The sequence below is a fragment of the Hyperolius riggenbachi genome, chromosome 11 (assembly GCF_040937935.1).
Source record: "Hyperolius riggenbachi isolate aHypRig1 chromosome 11, aHypRig1.pri, whole genome shotgun sequence".
In the NCBI taxonomy this organism is placed as follows: domain Eukaryota; kingdom Metazoa; phylum Chordata; class Amphibia; order Anura; family Hyperoliidae; genus Hyperolius; species Hyperolius riggenbachi.
Genome location: NC_090656.1, coordinates 119,663,562 through 119,681,571, shown reverse-complemented (window position 1 = coordinate 119,681,571; position 18,010 = coordinate 119,663,562). Strand labels below are relative to the sequence as shown.

General features: G+C 47.7%; 1 long non-coding RNA gene across 1 annotated transcript in view; it reads left to right on the top strand.

Moving 5' to 3' along the window:
• LOC137537720 (uncharacterized) overlaps positions 1 to 18,010 on the top strand; it is a 45,830-nt gene that overhangs the window by 14,896 nt on the left and 12,924 nt on the right. The window contains exon 2 of the long non-coding RNA XR_011024664.1: positions 1,963 to 2,088. This is a non-coding gene — a long non-coding RNA (uncharacterized lncRNA). The remainder of the gene's footprint in view (positions 1 to 1,962; positions 2,089 to 18,010) is intronic.

Sequence of the window (18,010 nt, the reverse complement as noted above, 5' to 3'; positions counted from 1 at the left end):
GCCCCCCAGCAATGATCGGCTGCTTCTATGAGAAGCTGGGCGATCATTGTGAAAAAAAAGTGTTTCCCAGCCTCACTGAACTTCCTGTAAGCGTACTTCCTACGCTTACAGGACGCAATTACAAAAAATTACTGTGGCCAAAAAGTAAAACTACTGTCAAAAACATTTTTCATATACAAATACATTATTTTACATTATAAATTAACTCATAAACTCCCACACTCCCCAATTTATTTATTTTTTGTAATAAAAAGAAAAAAAATTACAAAAAAAAATATGCATAAATAGTTACCTCAGGGACTGAACACTTTAAATATTTGTCAAGACGGTATAACACTGTTACTTTATAAACTATGGGCTTGTAATTAGGGATGGACGCAACTGAAAAAAATGCACCTTTATTTCCAAATAAAATATTGGCACCAAACATTGTGATAGGGACATAATTTAAACGGTGTAATAACCAGAACAAATGGGCAAATACATTTCATGGATTTTAATTACAGTAGCGTGCATAATTTAAAAACTATAATGGCCAAAAACTGAAAAACAATGTTTTTTTCCAACATTTTTTCCTATTTTTCCCATTAAAACACATTTAGAATAAAATAATTCTTGGCATAATGTCCCACCTAAAGAAAGCCTAATTGGTGGCGAAAAAAACCAAGATATAGTTCATTTCATTGCGATAAGTAATGATAAAGTTATAGACAAATGAATGATAGGAGCGCTGAAAGGTGAAAATTGCTCTGGTGCTCCAGGGGTAAAACCCATCAGTTGTGAAGTGGTTAATGATTTTTTCCATATTTAGGGTTTAAAAGCCGTGCAATTACATTTTTCACAATAAGCCATTAGACCCTAAAAACAAGAAAAAAAACATACCAAAGAGAGATTTGCAGCAGCGTCTGCATATTACTCACTCAGGCATGGGATTACCTCTCTAAACTGCATATTTCTGTCCTTAACCTGACTCGGGATTACCACTAAGGAGGTTAAACAAAAAAAGATTTTTAATTGCACAGGCAACATGTTTTATGGGTCCTGCTCACTTCCTCAGGCCAGTAACAGCGCCACTTCAAACAAGCCAGATAGCCAGGGACAACTCTCAGAGAGTATATTTCCTGTTGTTGATTCATTCATTTCAAAAAATAGTGGCATATTGCGCTCTTGGGCTCCCATTGTCTGCGTTTTTTTGCCGATCCCTCACCTCACCCCCCCCCCCCCCACTTGGCAATCCAAATAGTGAAGCAGTTGAATATAACACTGAGGAATTTCAGCACTGGATCTGTTCCTAGACATGGGCCCTCCTATTCATTTGAATGGAGCGCCTTAAAAACCTTGACCTTGGCATTAGAAATTCAGTGCTAGATCTTCATTTGCCAAAAATAGCAAGTGCTGAATTTAGACGGCAGTTAGTGTGCAGTTAGTGTAACCTTAGCCTTCCTAAATTCAGCAGTGAGTGGTTTTGATGGTGTCATCAGGGAATCTCTATGGGCTTGATTCACAAAGCGGTGCTAACTGTTAGCACGCCTGTGAAAACCCCCTTAGCACGTCTAAACAAGCTTTTCGCGCATAAAACTTTACGCGCGCAAAACTTTATGCGCGTAAAACTTTACGCGCGTACTGCACAGAGCACAGGGCGCACCGTGCGAAGTGCCCATTAAAGCCTATGGGACTTAGCGCGCGTAAAACTTTGCGCGCGTAAAACTTTACGCGCGCAAAGTTAGCGCACGATCTGATTGAGAAATCCGGTGCTAACCTACTTAGCACCCTGGTTAGCGCGTCTAAAGACTTTAGACGTGCTAAGTAGGTTAGCACCGCTTTGTGAATCAAGCCCTATGTGTTTTTTTCTTTTACTTTGGGGTTGAGATGGAAATGGATGCTGAGGAAAGTAGGTTGGAAGTATTTGGAGTCTGTTTTTTATTCATGATACAACTTTTGATTTTAATATTTTAATTGCAGCCAAAACTTGCCCACCAAACATGGAATACAGGGAATGTGGCTCCCCTTGCATCAATAGCTGTTCTGACACTAACCGAGAACAGATCTGTGATGAACACTGCATGGATGGCTGTTACTGTAAAAAAGGTTAGTCACTATGATAAACCAAGAGTCTTTCACGTGTTATAAGAAAACCTGATGTGATTTGGTTCACACTTTAACCACTTAAGGACTGCAGTCATAAAACCTCTTAAAGAGACTCCGAAGTCTCTAAAAAAAACATATTTTTTTTCATTACTCTCTTTAACCACTTGCTGCCTGGCCGCACACTCATACCGTGCGGCGGCAAAGTGGTAGCTGGAGGACCAGCGACGCACATCTGCCTCCCTAATTAATCAGGAAAGGCCGCTCGCGCGAGCGGCCGTTTCCTGTTAGATCACGGAGCGGGTCTCCATGAATAGCCTGCGAGCCGCTGATCGCGGCACGCAGACTAAATGTAAACGCATGTTTACATTGAACGGCGCTGCTGCTACAGCAGCGCCGTAAGGCAGATCGGAGATCCCCGGCCAATCAGCGGCCGGGGATCGCCGCCATGTGACAGATGACAGCCTGTCACAGGCTGCACAGGGCGGGTAGCGTCCTGTGCAGCCCCGATCACCAGGGGTGAGAGGGAGGAGAGGGGGGGGGGGGGGATTTGCAGCGGAGGGGGGCTTTGAGGTGCCCCCCCCCCCCCGCAACACCGAGGCAGGCAGGAGCAATCAGACCCCCCTGCACATCATCCCCATAGGGGGGGGGGAAAAGGGGGGCGATCTGATCGCTCTGCCTGCAACCTGATCTGTGCTGGGGCTGCAGAGCCCACCCAGCACAGATCATAAAAAACATGCTGGTCCTTAACCACCCTGGCGTTCTGATTAAATCGCCAGGGTGGCTGCGGGAGGGTTTTTTTTAAATAAAAAAAAAACTATTTCATGCAGCCAATTGAAAGTTGGCTGCATGAAAGCCCACTAGAGGGCGCTCCGGAGGCGTTCTTCCGATCGCCTCCGGCGGCCAGAAGTAACACGGAAGGCCGCAATAAGCGGCCTTCCGTGTTTCGCTTACCTCGTCGCCATGGCGACGAGCGGAGTGACGTCATGGACGTCAGCCGACGTCCTGACGTCAGCCGCCTCCGATCCAGCCCTTAGCGCTGGCCGGAACTGTTTGTTCCGGCTACGCTGGGCTCGGGCGGCTGGGGGGACCCTCTTTCGCCGCTGCACGTGGCGGATCACCGCGCTGCAGCGGCGATCAGGCAGCACACGCGGCTGGCAAAGTGCCGGCTGCGTGTGCTGCTTTTTATTTGGTGAAAATCGGCCCAGCAGGGCCTGAGCGGCAGCCTCTGGCGGTGTTGGACGAGCTGAGCTCGTCCAGACCGCTCAGCTGGTTAAGGGGGGGTAAAGGCTGGGTCCTCAAATGGTTAATACATTAGTCCTAACTAAACCGCCGCATTCCCGCAGCTCTAAACTATCTTAATCCCCCCAAACTCCCCTGGGTACACTGCGGGGAGCTCTTCCGTGTGAGGCAGGGCTATGAGCTGCAGCCCTGCCTCATACGCGTCTGTCAGCGGCGCATCGCCGCATCTCCCCCGCCCCTCTCAGTCTTCGTTCGCTGAGAGGGGTGGGGAGAGGTGGAGATCCGTCGCTGACAGACGCGTGTGAGGCAGGGCTGCAGCTCATAGCCCTGCCTCACACGGAAGACTAGAGGGCAGCAAAATCCACGACCAAGAAAGTCGTGGATTTTGCAGGGGAGAGGGAGGGGGAGTTTGGGGGGATAAAGATAGTTTAGAGCCACGGGAATGCGGAGGTTTAGTTAGGACTAATGTATTAAACAGATTAATGAAAAAAAATACGTTTTTTAGAGACTTCAGAGTCTCTTTAAAGAGAAACTCCAACCAAGAATTGAACTTTATCCCAATCAGTAGCTGATACCCCCTTTTACATGAGAAATAGAATGATTTTCACAAACAGACCATCAGGGGGCGCTGTGTGACTGATTTTGTGCTGAAACCACTCCCACTAGAGGCTCTGAATACCGCGGTACTCCTGGCAAACTGCCACAATGTAACAATGTTCACAGACAGGAAATGGCTGTTTAGAGCTGTCTAACAGCCAGAACAGCTAGAAACAGCTACATAACTTGCCCACAGTAACAATGTCACCATGTAATACATGTCAGAATGTGAATCTGGGAGAGGAAAGATTTTACAATGAGCAAACACTGACTAAATCATTTATACATAATTATGGTAAAAAATAAGGCACTTTTTTTACTACATTATTTTCACTGGAGTTCCTCTTTAAGGACTACACAATTTTTTTCCATTCAGACCACTGCAGCTTTAACGGTTTATTGCTCAGTCATACAACCTACTATCTAAATTAATTTTACCTCCTTTTCTTGTCACTAATACAGCTTTCTTTTGGTGCTATTTGATTGCTGCTGTGAATTTTAGTTTTTATTATACTCATCAAAAAAGACATGAATTTTGTCAAAAAAATGATTTTTTTAACTTTCTGTGCTGACATTTTTCAAATAAAGTAAAATTTCTATATACATTTTTGTCCAAATTTATTGTGCTACATGTCTTTGATAAAAAAAAATCCAATAAGTGTATATATATTGGTTTGGGTAAAAGTTATAGCGTTTACAAACTATGGTGCAAAAAGTGAATTTTCCCATTTTGAAGCATCTCTGACTTTTCTGAGCACCTGTCATGTTTCATGAGGTGCCAGAATTCCAGGATATAATAAATACCCCACAAATGACCCCATTTTGGAAAGAAGACATCCCAAAGTATTCACTAAGAGGCATGGTGAGTTCATAGAAGATTTTATTTTTTGTCACAAGTTAGCGGAAAATGACACCTTGTGACAAAAAAAAAATGTAAAAATAAAAAAAAGTTTCCATTTCTGCTAACTTGTGACAAAAAAAAAAAAATGAAATCTGCCACGGACTCACTATGCCCCCCTCTCTGAATACTTTGGGATGTCTACTTTCCAAAATGGGGTAATTTGTGGGGTGTGTTTACTGTCCTGGCATTTTGGGGGGTGCTAAATTGTAAGCACCCCTGTAAAGCCAGCATGGGTGTGAGTAAAAATACACCCCAAAACACATTATTCTACTTCTCCTGAGTATGGCAATACCATGTTTGACACTTTTTTTGCAGCCTAGGTGCGCTAAGGGGCCCAAGGTCCTATGAGTACCTTTAGGATTTTACAGGTCATTTTGAGGCATTTGGTTTATAGACTACTCCTCACGGTTTATGGCCCTTAAAATGTCAGGGCATGTCATAGGAACCCCACAAGTGACCCCATTTTAGAAAGAAGACACCCCAAGGTATTCCATTAGGAGTATGGTGAGTTCATAGAAGATTTTATTTTTTGTCACAAGTTAGCGGAAATTGATTTTTATTGTTTTTTTTTTCACAAAGTGTCATTTTCCACTAACGTGTGACCAAAAATAAAATGGAATAAAACGGAATACCTTGGGGTGTCTTCTTTCTAAAATGGGGTCACTTGTGGGGTTCCTATACTGCCCTGGCATTTTAGGGGCCAAAAACCGTGAAGAGTAGTCTGGAAACTAAATGCCTCAAAATGACTGTTCAGGAGTATAAGCATCTGCAAATTTTGATGACAGGTGGTCTATGAGGAGCCAAATTTTGTGGAGCCGGTTATAAGCAGGGTGGCCTCTTAGATGACAGGTTGTATTGGCACTGAAGTGCAGGAAGTGCAGGATGTTCTCAAATCGTGACCTGGACATGGCAGCAGAGAACATGGGCATGTGATGTATTAGGTGCATAGACCTATAAGACCACAATACATTCTTTTTGACTAGACCCATGTTAAGGAGAAGGCCCCAAAAAATGTTGCGTTTGGAAACTTGGAGTGGTTTCCACCGAAAAGGCTGGGCATGGTAGCTTCTTGGATTGGCGGTTGCGTATTGTGTGGCATAACGGTTAATCTCAGCCACAATTAAGTCGTAGAGACCAGCAGTGATCAGAAAAAAAATTCTGTCACTGCGGTGGGGCGGGTGAGGATTTGGCTGGGTGATCAGAAGCCCGCAGGGGGCAGATTAGGGCCTGATCTGATGGATAGGAGTGCTAGGGGGTGACAGGAGGTGATTGATGGGTGTCTCAGGGGGTGATTAGAGGGGAGAATAGATGCAATCAATGCACTGGGGAGGTGATCGGAAGGGGATCTGAGGGGGATCTGAGGGTTTGGCCGAGTGATCAGGAGCCCACACGGGGCAAATTAGGGCCTGATCTGATGTGTAGGTGTGCTAGGGCTTGACAGGTGGTGACAGGAGGTGATTGATCGGTGTCTCAGGATGTGATTAGAGGGGGGAATAGATGCAAGCAATGCACTGGGGAGGTGATGGGGGGGGGGGGGGGGGTCTGAGGGCAATCTGAGGGTGTGGGTGGGTGATTAGGTGCCCAAAAGGGGCAGATTAGGATCTGATCTGATGGGTAGCAGTGACAGGGGGTGCCAGGGTGATTGATAGGTGATCAGGGTGTGATTAGAGGGGAGAATAGATCCAAGCAATGCACTGGCAAGGTGATCAGGGGGGTCTGAGGGCGATCTGAGGGTGTGGGCGGTTAATTGGGTGCCCGCAAGGGGCAGATGATGGTCTGATCTGATGGGTATGATGGGTAGCAGTGACAGGGGGTGATTGATGGGTGATCAGTGGGTGATTAGAGGGGAGAACAGATGTAAATAATGCACTGGGGAGGTGTTCAGGCGGGGTCTGAGTGTGATCTCAGGTTGTGGGCGGGTGTTTGGGTACCCGCTGGGGGCAGATTAGGGTCTGATCTGATGGGTAGCAGTGACAGGTGGTGACAGGGGGTGATGGGGTGATTGACAGGTGATCAGGGTGTGATAGAGGGGAGAATAGATGCAAGCAATGCACTGGCAAGTTGATCAGGGAGGGGTGTCTGAGGGCGATCTGAGGGTGTGGACGGGTGATTGGGTGCCTGCAAGGGGCAGATGAGGGTATGATCTGATGGGTATGATGGTTAGCAGTGACAGGTGGTGACAGGGGGTGATTGATGGGTGATCAGGGTGTGATTAGAGGGGAGAATATATGCAAGCAATGCACTGGCGAGGTGATCGGGGGTTCTGAGGGCGACCTGAGGGTGTGGGCGGGTGTTTGGGGGCCCGCAAGGGGCAGATTAGGGTCTGAACTGATGGGTAGCAGTGACAGGTGGTGACGGGGTGATTGATAGGTGATCAGGGTGTGATTAGAGGGGAGAATATATGCAAGCAATGCACTGGTGAGGTGATCGGGGGTTCTGAGTGCGATCTGAGGGTGTGGGTGGGTAATTGGGTGCCTGCAAGGGGCAGATTAGGGTCTGATCTGATGGGTAGCAGTGACAGGTGGTGACAGGGACTGATTGATGGGTGATTGATGGGTAATCAGTGGTTGATTAGAGGGGAGAACAGATGTAAACAATGCACTTGTGAGGTGATCTGAGGGCGGGTCTGCGGGCGATCTGAGGGTGTGGGCAGGTGATCAGGTGCCCATAAGGGGCAGGTTAGGGTCCGAGCTGATGGGTGGCAGTGACAGGTGGTGACCGGGGGTGATTGATGGGTGATTGACAGGTGATTAGTGGGTGATTACAAGGGAGGTTAGATGTATACAGTACACAAGGGGGGGGGGGGCTGGGGAGGATCTGAGGGTGTGGGGGGTGATCAGGAGCCCCCAGGGGGCAGTTTAGGACCTAATCTAAAAAATAGCATTGACAGATAGTGACAGGGAGTGATTGATGGGTGATTAGGGGGGTAATTGGGTGCAAACAGGGGTCTGAGGCGGTGATCAGGGGGGTCTGAGGGGTGCTGTCGGCGATCAGGGGGCAGGGGGGGCCAGATCAGTGTGTGTGTGTGTGTGTGTGTGTGTGTGTGTGTGCGCTTACCAGGAGGGCTGGGATCACTGGGACCACCAGGGCAGGAGGCAGCCTGTATAATACGCTTTGTATACATTACAAAGCGTATTATACGCTTTTTATGTGGCAGATCGGGGGCGCTGCTAATTGGCCAGCAGGTTGACGCCGCGGGTGGGCGGAGCCTAATGACGGCGGATGCATGCACGCGTTCCCCGGCAATTCAGTCCCCAACGAGCTGCAGCCGATCAGAGTTTCACTTACCTGGGGCATCTACCAGCCCCCTGCAGCCATCCTGCGCCCTTGCAGTCACTCACGGCTCCTTCGATTCCCCGCCGCTAGCTAGTTTCGTTTTAGCCGACTCGGAGTCGGCGGGCCGCCACGCGTACCTTTGCACGCATTCCCGCGGGTGCAGGAAGCTATCGTAAACATTAACACGTACATTTTTACGCGTTGCAGATGTAATGTGTACATTTTTACACATTGCAACTGCAATGCGTAAAAAAGTACGTGTTAATGTCTGTGATAGCTTCCTGCACCAGGGGGAATGCTTGCAAAGGTACGCGTGGCGTATATTTTTTAAATGTACCTATTTGTAAGTCTTTTTTGGGGGGAGGGGCTTTTAGGGTCCCCTAAAAAAAGGATAGTTTCAGGGCTAAAGATGCTGTGATGTTTGTAAACAGTCCACATGGACTACAGTGGAATACGTATTACCCCATCATCAATCAACCATTGAAACTCCAGGGTATTGTAACAAACTATACTCCCTCCAAGTTGGGAGACACGTCATTCGGGGTCTAGCTATTGCCGACACATGAATTACAAGGACTTTTTTAGAAATCCCCCTGTGCCACTGTGCACTGCTTAAAGGGAACCCGAGGTGAGAGGGATATAGAGGTTGACACATGTTTATTTCCTTTTAAATAATTCACATTGCCTGGCTGTCCTGCTGATCCTCTACCTCTAATCCTTTAAGCCATAGACCCTGAACAAGCACGAAGATCAGATGTCTATGACAAATATGACAAGATTAGCTACATGCTTGTTTCAGGTGTGTGATTTAGACCCTACTGACCTGAAAGGTCAGCAGGACTGCCAGGCAGTTGGTATTGTTTAAAAGGAAATAAATATGGCAGCTTCCATAGGTCTCACACCTCAGGTTCCTTTTAACATTACAGTCTTAGGATGGTGCCCAACTGAGGTGCAATGCAGCGCGGATCAGGCGCTGAGATGAACTGATCCACCTACATTGCCCTACATAATTGTGTACAGTATATGAGTCTGGTTGATGAAGCAGGCTGATGCCACTTTTTTTTTTCTAATGACTGTATTCTAACCTTATTAAGGTTATTAGAAATGCAGTGAATGGTTTGAAGACATGCAGTGAAATTGTCCAGTAAATGGCTGTATTCCTGTAACCTTAGGCTGCTTTCACAGTGGGACGTTACAGGTGCACGTTAGTGCAGCCTGTAACGCTCCCCCAACACACAGCAATGTAACACAAGTGGGCTGTTCACAGTACCCACGTTGCGTTACATGTAACGCTGCACGTTGTAATGAAAGTGCAGCATGCTGTGCATTCTGCGTTAGACTGTTTGCACATGCTCAGTGGGGGGCGGAGAGGAGGCGGGGAAATGCCGCTACGTAGCCGCGCACATGACTACTTAATATGCACTGCACTGGCGGCCGCTGATTGGCCGGCGGGACCACCTGATGCGGAGTGTCTCACTCCGCATCACGTGGTCCCACCGGCCAATCAGCGCCACTCTGGGAGACTTATGCGGATAGAGCCGCCTAACGTGGCTCACTCTAACGTCCTCTCCAGCACCACCATGCGTTGCATTAGGGGCACGTTATGCGACCATAACGTCCCCTAAAACGAAATGTCTTAGTGTGTAAGTAGCCTTAATCTACGCTATAGCTCAAGTGAATTTTAGGGCAACTTGTGTGAATGGAGTCCAAATATGGTAAGTTAAAAGAACACTTTTCCCAAACCCTACCTGAGGTGAAGAAAAAAGCATACAGTTACTAGGATCTGAAGCAAAACTGGGGCATGCTGCCGGAACGCAAATGCTCACAGTCACAGCATGTAGCATGGCTTGGGTGGTAGTAGTGAGGGATAGCCTTGCCTCCTGAGAAAATCATCAGATGCTAGTGAAATGCATACAATTCCAGCCCTGTAAATGCCTTCCATATTGTAATCCTGGTTCATGAGTGGCATATTGAATGGCACAAGGAATGTTCAATGAGATGCCAGTAAAGCCAAATTGATGCAATTTATGCGAATGGTGTGTAAATGTATGCAGCTTGAAACTGGACCAATCACAAGATATCTCATTGACCATTCCTAGCCATTTCAAGTTCCAAGTTTAAAAATGCATTGGTTGCAAAATAATCCAGATCTAGAGATGGCTTCAACCTCCGATTTTAGTTTCGCGAACCTCGAACGCGAACTTCGCAAACTGCAATAGACTTCAATGGACAGGCGAACTTTCAAAACTTCAAACATTAATTCTGGCCAGAAAAGTGATGGAAAAGATGTTTCAAGGGGTCTAACACCTGGAGGAGGGCATGGCGGAGTGGGATAGACTCCAAATGTCCTGGGGAAAAAAAATCAGGATTTGATGCACAGCAGCGTTTTTAAAGTGAATGTTTACCGTTTAAAAAAAGAAAAAGTCAGATACTCACCTAAGGAGAGGGAAGGCTCGGTCCTAATGAGCCTTCCCTCTCCTCTCCCGGTGCCCGGTCCCACGCAGGATCCCCCGTGGCAGTATTCGACCAGTGCGGTCAAATACTGCCACTTCCGCATGCCGAAGGGAGCTTTCGGAAGCCTTCTGGAGCACTCGGGCTCCCGATGACGCGGCCGCTCCATACTACGCATGCACGAGCGCCCTCTATGACGCGCTCGCGCGTACGTAGTATGGAGCGGCCCGTATTCGGAAGCCCGAGTGCTCCCGAAGACCTCCGAAGTCCCTGCGGCGGCGGACGCGAACGGAGCAGCCAGCGCAGCACCGAGGGCACCGGGAGAGGAGAGGGAAGGCTCATTAGGACCGAGCCTTCCCACTCCTTAGGTGAGTATCTGACTTTTTCTTTTTTTAAACGGTACCCATTGGCTTTAAGGGCAGAAATCTCATTGCAATGCTAAATTGGAGGCCTAAAGTGCTTTAAAACATCTTGCATGTGTATACATCAATCAGGTAGTGTAATTAGTGTACTGCTTCACACTGACACACCAAACTCACTGTGTAACGCACTGCAAACAGCTGTTTGTGTAGTGACGGCCGTGCTGGACTACTGCGCACCATGGCGAGAGTGCAGGCAATAGCGGTTTTTTAAGCCGATATGGTTGCCGGGCTGAGGTAGCTCAATGACAGAACAGCGACTGGCCACCTGATCGAATTTGGTCTGTCCACAATGAAGCAACGACCTTATTATCTTGGGTGTGCCCCCCAACACTTTCATATAGCCGGTGGTCATCGCTTCATTGTGATACGCAAGCCCCTTCACCGTGGCAAGGTAACAATCACGAAGCGGAATTGACACATGTACATGCCTTTTGTTTTGTTGTTGCAGCCGCAGTGCAGCCAGAAAAATTAAGCAGGCATGTACACGCACCAGAAAAAATTGTTATTGTTAGCGGCCACTGCTAGCAGTGGCCTTAAAAATTAAGGAATCCACCTGGAGTCCTGGACCCTGTTGGTGGTGGCAGAGAAGGCAGTCAAGTGGCCTGCAGGCAGAGATGCGGTGTGGGGACCGACTTAGTCTTCAGGCAGGCAGTCACACGGCGTGCAGGCAGAGATGCTGTGTGTGGGAACTGATTTAGTCTTCGGGCGGGCAGTAGCCATCTGGGATCCATGCCTCATTCATTTTGATAAAGTTGAGCTAGTACTGAACACTTTTGTGACCTAGACGACTTCTCTTCTCAGTGACAATGCCTCCGGCTGCACTGAAGGTCCTTTCTGACAGGACGCTTGAGGCAGGGCAAGACAGAAGTTGGATGGCAAATTGTGACAGCTCTGGCCCAAGTCAAGCCTGCTCACCCAGTAGTGCCGCAGGTGTTTATCGCTGCTCAGAGTGTCTACATCCACACTTAAGGCCAGGTTGTCGGCTACCTGACGGTCAAGGCGTTGGTGGTGGGTGGATCCGGAAGGGCTAAGGCGAGACGTTGGACTAAAGAATGTCCGCATGTCCGACATCACCATGAGATTGCTAAAGCATCCTGTCCTTGCCTGTGTGGACATGGGAGGAGGAGGAAGATTACTGGCAGTAGCACCTTTATTCTGTTGTGCTGTGACATCACCCTTAAATGCCCTGTAAAGCATAGTTGCCAGCTTGTTCTGCAAGTGCTGCATCCTTTCTGCCTTCTGGTGATTTGGAAACATCTCCGCCACTTTGTGCTTATATTGAGGGTCTAGCGGTGTTGCCACCCAGTACAGGTCATTCCCCTTGAGTTTTTTTATACGAAGGGTCCCTCAGCAGACTGGACAGCATGAAAGACGCCATCTGCACACATTTGGATGCAGATGTACTATCCATCTCCTCTTGCTCTTCCTCAGGGATGTCAGGTAAGTTCTCCTCCTCCCCCAGCCACGAACAATACCACGGGAAAGTTGAGCAGCACAAGCCCCCTGCAATGCCTGCTGCGGTTGTTCTTCCGCCGCTTCCTAAAAAAAAAAAAAAAAAAATCTTCCTCATCTGACTCCTCTTCCCCACATGACTCTTCCTCCTCCTCCCCCCTCTTCTGTGTTGCCGCAGGTGTTGAGGAAACATCTGGTTCTGCTAATAATTGATCCCACAACTCTTTCTCCTTTTCCTGTTCCTGTTCATGCTCCTCCACAGCTTGAGCCACCACTCTACGCACGGCACGCTCCAGGAAGAAAGCATATGGGATCAAGTCTGTGATGGCACCTTCACTGCAACTCATCGTGTTTTTCACCTCCTCAAACGGCCACATGAGCCTGCAGGAATTTCGCATGAGTGTCCAGTACTTCGGCCAGAACAACCCTATCTCCCCAGAGCATGTCCTTTTACTGTAGTTGTACAGATATTGGTTGACGGCTTTCTCCTGTTGTAGCATGCGGTTAAATATCAGGAGTATTGAATTCCAGCGAGTTGGGCTATTGCAAACCAAGCGCCTCACCGGCAAGTCGTTTATCCGCTGAATATCGGCCAAGCATGCCATGGCCGTGTAAGACCGCCTGAAATGCCCACACACCTTCCTGGACTGCTTCAGAAAGTCCTCTAAGCCTGGGTACTTACACACAAATCTCTGAATTATTAGATTCAGCACATGTGCCATGCAGGGTACATGTGTCAACTTTCCCAAATTCAAAGCCGAAATGAGATTGCTGCCATTGTCACACACTACGTTGCCGATCTCCAGTTGGTGCAGGGTCAGCCACTGATTCACTGGTTTGTTCAGAACAGCCAGTAGAGCTGCTCCAGTGTGACTCTCAGCTTTGAGGCAAGACATGTCTAAGATGGCGTGACACCGTACCTGGCATGCAGCATAGGCCCTGGGGAGCTGGGGCTGTGAAGCTGGAGTGGAGATCCCAGCACCAGTAGAGTAGCACTGCCACTCAGCCGAGGAGAAAGAGAACGACAGCGAATAGAATGTAGCAGGAGGAGAAGGAGAGGAGGTGGCCGCAGGCCTGCCTGCAAGCCATGGAGATGTAGGTCCGCTGAACAGTCACGTACTCCCTGCTTGCCAGTGATCACCAGGTGGACCCAATGGGCTGTGTAAGTAATGTACCTGCCCTGACCATGCTTTGCAGACCAGGCATCCGTGGTCAGATGGACCCTTGACCCAACACTGTGTGCCAGAGATAACACCACTTGCCTTTCAACTTCATGGTACAGTTTGGGTATCGCCTTTTTTGAGAAATAATTGCGGCCTGGTATCTTCCACTGCGGTGTCCCAATCCCCACAAATTTTCATAAGGCCTCAGAGTCCACCAGCTGGTATGGTAACAGTTCCGCCAAGCCAGCTGTCAGACGCCGGGCAAGGGGGTGACTGGCAGACATTGGCTTCTTCTGCTCAAAGATTACCTTCTCGGACACCTGGCTGCTGCTGTTGGCAGAGGAGCAGGAACCATTCAAGGTGAGAGGCAGAGTGGAGGAGGGTGGCTGTGAAGGTGCAAGGCAGAAAGTGGCTGAAGATAATGCACCTGAAGGAGGAGGAAGAGGAGAAGGAGGGTGGCTTTGCTTTTGTGTGCTGCATTTCCTCAGGTGGTCTTCCCATTGCAGTTTGTGCTTTTTCGTCATGTGCCTTCGTAAGGCAGTTGTCCCTACGAGGGTCTTGGCCTTTCCACGGCTCAGTTTTTGGTGGCAGAGAGTACAGATGACACTGCTCTCATCTGAGGCAGACACACAAAAAAATTTCCACACCGCTGAGCCCTGGGGTGATAGCACTTATGGTGGCATCAGCAGCTGACGTTGAAGGGCATGTTTGCTGGCTGTCCATAGGTGGCGATACATGCCGCCGGACACTGCCACAAGCTGTTTCTGATGACAAGCTCCCCCTGCTTCTTTCAGCAACTCGTCTCCTCCTTCTCCTCTCTGACTCCCCCTCTGAACTGGCCCCCTGTTCATCTCCTCTATTGGGAACCCACATGACATCCATATCATCATAATAATCATCATCATAATCATCCTCCAAAGCTTCGCTTGTATCAGACACCTCCAAAACTGCACCAACAGCAGGTACTTCATCCTCCTCCTCACACCCTACATCCATAGCGATGCCTAACTCAGACATATGAGGTGGTGTATCTTGCTTAGCGCCTTCATTTTGTTGTAACAATAATGGGTGTGAATCAGTTAATTCCCCACCAAATAACTCCTGCAAAGTGTCAAATGTAGCAGATGTGGTGCTTGTAGTAGCACTGGTGGCTGCGGAAGATGAGGTGTTCTGTGTTAAAAAGTCAACTACGTCCTGACAACCTTGGGAGTTGATGGCAGGTGCCTTCTTCTGAGTACTGTACTTTGGTCCAGGGCCGCACGAAATCAGGTCAGCGCGAAATCAGGTCAGCACGACCTCAAACAGACCTGCCGGGTGGCTTGCCTCTGCCTGTTGTTTTGTCCATATTGGGGGGAATGAAGTGAAAGGTATGCACTGACTTGACTAATACAATGTGCAGTCACACAGGTGCAATGAAAGATATGCAGTGACTGGTATTACAATACAATGTGCAGCTGTCACACAGGTGCAGTTAACAGGTATGCACGGACTGGTATATAAAACAGCGAGCGGTCACACAGGTGAAGTGAACAGGTATGCACGTACTGGTATTACAAATGTGCAGCTCTCACACACACAGGTGCAGTGAACAGTTATGCAGTGACTGATATATAAAACTGCGTGCTGTCATGCAGGTGCACTGAACAGGTATGCAGTGACTGATATCAATACGATGTGTAGCTGTCACACACACAGGTGCAGTGAACAGTGATGCAGTGACTGGTATTATATAACACTGCATGCTGTCACGCCAGTGCAGTGAACATGAACTGGTATGCATGGTCGGAGTGGTATTACAAATGTGCAGCTGTCACACACAGGTGCAGTGAACAGTTATGCAGTGACTGGTATTTTATAACACTGCGTGCTGTCACGCACAGGAACAGGTATGCACGGTTGGACTGGTATTACAAATGTGCAGCTGTCTGTCACACACACACACAGGTGCAGTGAAAAGGTAGGCACTGAATGTGCTGGGCCTGGCAGTGGCACAGTATAGGAATTAGCAAGAGCCAGCTGCGACTGACAGGGCTGTATATGCAAGTGTCAGTGGGAAACACACACACACACACACACACACACACACACACACACACATGCACGCACGCACGCACGCACACACACACACACACACAATCACAACATTAGCTCTCAAAAGAGCTGTTGTGGGGTGCTTTTTAGCAATAGGTATCAGCAAGGAGCAAGCTAACAAGCCTAACAACCTTTCCCTATGTCTAACGCAGGTTCCTCTCCCTTCTCTAATTACCGCAGCCACATCTAACCGTTCGGGCCATCTCTATCCAGATCATGATATATGTGGGAATCCTACAATTACTAGCTTGAACATATCTGAACCATTGCCTTGATATTGTACATGCCTTCATATTTGAGGGGTATCTGATTATGAAGGGAAGTCCTGGACATTAAGATCTGCACATAGGCATTGGGATGGAGGTTCACTGGGGCAAACTGGTTTGTAAACCCACTTTTTCAAATATACAGGTTCCCAATAATGTGTGTACTTAAATAATTGCGTGTGGGTTTGGCGTTCACCCACCCAACCACACCAAGTTCACACATTACACTGATGGGCCTCACTCCCCTCCCTCAGGAGATGGGATGATGTCATTGCCATGGACATGCCAGTGCAGAGAAGGCTGGATGGATGGTGTATAGTAGATCACCTCTCTGGCTGAGTTACAGCTAAACACACCACTCATCCAACTGTCTCTGCAGTGATTATAATCCGTATCCCTTTGGAGGTTAGCGAGCAGGCAACAAAAGGGCATCTGGAATGCCAGAACTTTAACGATCCCAGATGCCCGAGCTAGCAACGAGTACATTGTTCTCCCCACTCACCCCACCGATGGTGATCTGCTTTATTGGGCCCTGCTCATTGCCCCTTCGCCGCCCTACACAGCAACAGATACGTTGTTAGCCTGGAGGCTAGTGACAATCTGTACAGCACTGTCTATGAACTGTCATCCAAGGCATCAAGTCCCGGTCCCTAACGAGTGACAGCAATCCCTCGGTGTGTACATAGCTTTAGTGTTGATAATTAGGTACTGACATTTCCAAGCCGATCTAAATAAGGCCTCATACACACGTACAAGAATTGTTTTCTGCTGGGATATGGACTCGATCCCTTGGGCTACCGAGTTCTGTACAGACAACCCGTGAGCCTGCAGACTAGTGTTGAATCCTTTTGCTATGGAGATTGAAGGAGGACCAAACAGCGAGGCCTGTTATGGAGCAACAAGTAAGGGGAAGTGGGAAAGGCAGGGTTAAAAAAACTATGGGGAAAAACCTTCTTTTGCCATTACTATTTTGTTAGTTGTATTAAAGGAGAACTGTAGTGAGAGGTATATGGAGGCTGCCATATTTATTTCCTTTTAAGCAATACCAGTTGCCTGGCTATCCTGCCGATCCTCTGCCTCTAATACTTTTAGCCATAGACCCTGAACCAGCATGCAGCAGATCAGGTGTTTCTGACAATTTTGACAGATCTGACAAGATTAGCTGCATGCTTGTTTCTGGTGTGATTCACACTACTGCAGGCAAATAGCTCAGCAGGGCTGTCAGGGAACTGGTATTGCTTAAAAGGAAAGAAATATGGCAGCCTTCCTATACTGTACCTCTCACTAACAGAACATCACTGAAATAGTTAAACAAAGCACTTTGTCCTGCTATTCAGCTTCAAATCCGCATCCAAACTGAAGATAACAGTATCTTTTTTACTTGTTAAACACACATGTATCAACACTGGAATGTAAACAAACACTCTGATAAAATGTCTCTGCTTCATGCACACACACACGGCTCAGAATAGCTCATTAGATGATTTTAATATATAATGAAAAGCAGTTATAGTAGAAAAAGAATAAAATGCAATGACAGCTCTCAGGGCAAGATAAACTACACTTTGGAAACTTGTAATGTGTAAACAAACAATATTACTTGTGCACAAAAGCAAATATAACGTAATGGAAGACAGAGGTGCCAAAAGAATAAAATCATATGTTAAAAAGTTTAAAAGTGCTTAGGAGGCAGTGGTGGACTTACCTCCTGCAAGCATACACAAAAAGCTGTGTATTCAAAATAAAGCAGAATTATTGGTACACTCCAGGGGGTGTTTGCAACGCGTTTCGCAGGCCTAGACCCACTTCATCAGGCAATAACTAGTAGGAGTACTCAACTGGGGACAAGAGGCATAATTGGTGTATGTACGAACATGTGCATCCATGAATAATAAAGTGCATATATAAATATATAAAATAAAGCAGATGTTGTATTTCCCATTCAAGTATTGTGTGTTTCAAAAGTGCAATGATGATTGGTACAGGATACTTATATGGGATGGATGGCGTGTGTGCTTATAGTGGAGGGGTAAGGCAAAGGGGGGAACAATAGAAAGAAAATAG